This window comes from Eleutherodactylus coqui, chromosome 1, assembly GCF_035609145.1.
Source record: "Eleutherodactylus coqui strain aEleCoq1 chromosome 1, aEleCoq1.hap1, whole genome shotgun sequence".
Taxonomy (NCBI): domain Eukaryota; kingdom Metazoa; phylum Chordata; class Amphibia; order Anura; family Eleutherodactylidae; genus Eleutherodactylus; species Eleutherodactylus coqui.
Genome location: NC_089837.1, coordinates 9,323,760 through 9,326,259, shown reverse-complemented (window position 1 = coordinate 9,326,259; position 2,500 = coordinate 9,323,760). Strand labels below are relative to the sequence as shown.

Here is a 2,500-nt window from a genome sequence, read left to right as displayed (position 1 = left end):
GAGTTGGCTTTAGTCACACTAGGGGTGAGAGTTGCATTTTCACGATTGAGAAGTGGTGCGAATTCTATGGCGTTGGTGGTATAGTGGTGAGCATAGCTGCCTTCTAAGCAGTTGACCCGGGTTCGATTCCCGGCCAACGCATTGTTTCTCTTGTTTTGTAGTATTCTTGTTAACACTCTCTCCAGAGGCCAATGGTTGTGCGGTCAGGCTCAAAAAGAGTGCGGCCAGGAGGTATGCAGCTGCAAAGTCTGTGCAAGAGAGCCTCCAAGTTGAAGCATGCAAGGTTATCGGACACTCAAAAGCATCCTTCGAGCCGGAATCGAACCAGCGACCTAAGGATTGCTAACTAGCTACTACAGTCCTCCGCTCTACCAGCTGAGCTATCGAAGGTTTTTTTTTTTTTAAGTGTGGATTTTTTGGTGCCTTGAAATATAAAGGACAGTGGAGTTTGCTGGGCTTTGGGTGGCCTGAAAGAACGAGACAGTGAATTTTTGGGGTACCTTTTTCCTGGGAGCATGAAAAATACAAAACTCTGCGCCTAGCAGAGGATGGTTTCGATCTATCGACCTCTGGGTTATGGGCCCAGCACGCTCCCGCTGCGCCACTCTGCTGCTGCTTAAACCTCTCTTACGAGAAGCCACATTACCGTCTGACTGTTGTCAAGCCACTAACGAAGCAGAAGAGTTGGCTTTAGTCACACTAGGGGTGAGAGTTGCATTTTCACGATTGAGAAGTGGTGCGAATTCTATGGCGTTGGTGGTATAGTGGTGAGCATAGCTGCCTTCCAAGCAGTTGACCTGGGTTCGATTCCCGGCCAACGCATTGTTACTCTTGTTTTGAAGTATTCTTGTTAACACTCTCTCCAAAGGCCAATGGTTGTGCGGTCAGGCTCAAAAAGAGTGCGCCCAGGAGGTATGCAGCTGCAAAGTCTGTGCGAGAGAGCCTCCGAGTTGAAGCATGCAAGGTTGTCGGACACTCAAAAGCATCCTTCGAGCCGGAATCGAACCAGCGACCTAAGGATTGCTAATTAGCTACTACAGTCCTCCGCTCTACCAGCTGAGCTATCGAAGGTTTAGCCAGATATGCGTGCAGCTGCTTCCTAGGTTTTTGTGTCAGTGCCAACTAAAAAGAAGTTGGCCCTTCATTTGAAGGTAGTGCCAAGTGGAAGTTTTGGAGGATGCGGGCATCGATCCCGCTACCTCTCGCATGCTAAGCGAGCGCTCTACCATTTGAGCTAATCCCCCTCTACGGTTGCTGGCTTCTGGCACTCGGGTCACACCGCAGTCATGTTATCATGCCTAAACCAAGCTTTGACCATGGGAGAAGAAAGGTTTCTTTCTTTTTTTTTTTTTTTTTTTTTAAGTGTGGATTTTTTGGTGCCTTGAAATATAAAGGACAGTGGAGTTTGCTGGGCTTTGGGTGGCCTGAAAGAACGAGACAGTGAATTTTTGGGGTACCTTTTTCCTGGGAGCATGAAAAATACAAAACTCTGCGCCTAGCAGAGGATGGTTTCGATCCATCGACCTCTGGGTTATGGGCCCAGCACGCTCCCGCTGCGCCACTCTGCTGCTGCTTAAACCTCTCTTACGAGAAGCCACATTACCGTCTGACTGTTGTCAAGCCACTAACGAAGCAGAAGAGTTGGCTTTAGTCACACTAGGGGTGAGAGTTGCATTTTCACGATTAAGAAGTGATGCGAATTCTATGGCGTTGGTGGTATAGTGGTGAGCATAGCTGCCTTCCAAGCAGTTGACCCGGGTTCGATTCCCGGCCAACGCATTGTTTCTCTTGTTTTGAAGTATTCTTGTTAACACTCTCTCCAGAGGCCAATGGTTGTGCGGTCAGGCTCAAAAAGAGTGCGGCCAGGAGGTATGCAGCTGCAAAGTCTGTGCAAGAGAGCCTCCAAGTTGAAGCATGCAAGGTATCGGACACTCAAAAGCATCCTTCGAGCCGGAATCGAACCAGCGACCTAAGGATTGCTAACTAGCTACTACAGTCCTCCGCTCTACCAGCTGAGCTATCGAAGGTTTAGCCAGATATGCGTGCAGCTGCTTCCTAGGTTTTTGTGTCAGTGCCAACTAAAAAGAAGTTGGCCCTTCATTTGAAGGTAGTGCCAAGTGGAAGTTTCGGAGGATGCGGGCATCGATCCCGCTACCTCTCGCATGCTAAGCGAGCGCTCTACCATTTGAGCTAATCCCCCTCTACGGTTGCTGGCTTCTGGCAATCGGGTCACACCGCAGTCATGTTATCATGCCTAAACCAAGCTTTGACCATGGGAGAAGAAAGGTTTCTTTTTTTTTTTTTTTTTTTTTTAAGTGTGGATTTTTTGGTGCCTTGAAATATAAAGGACAGTGGAGTTTGCTGGGCTTTGGGTGGCCTGAAAGAACGAGACAGTGAATTTTTGGGGTACCTTTTTCCTGGGAGCATGAAAAATACAAAACTCTGCGCCTAGCAGAGGATGGTTTCGATCCATCGACCTCTGGGTTATGGGCCCAGCACG

General features: G+C 48.6%; 2 non-coding genes across 2 annotated transcripts; both read left to right on the top strand.

The window, feature by feature from the left end:
• Positions 1 to 69: 69 nt before the first annotated feature.
• TRNAR-UCU (transfer RNA arginine (anticodon UCU)) lies at positions 70 to 141 on the top strand. Its single transcript has one exon. It is a non-coding gene; the product is annotated as a tRNA-Arg (tRNA).
• A 1,566-nt stretch (positions 142 to 1,707) lies between these two features.
• On the top strand, positions 1,708 to 1,779 carry TRNAG-UCC (transfer RNA glycine (anticodon UCC)). Its single transcript has one exon. It is a non-coding gene; the product is annotated as a tRNA-Gly (tRNA).
• Positions 1,780 to 2,500: the final 721 nt, after the last annotated feature.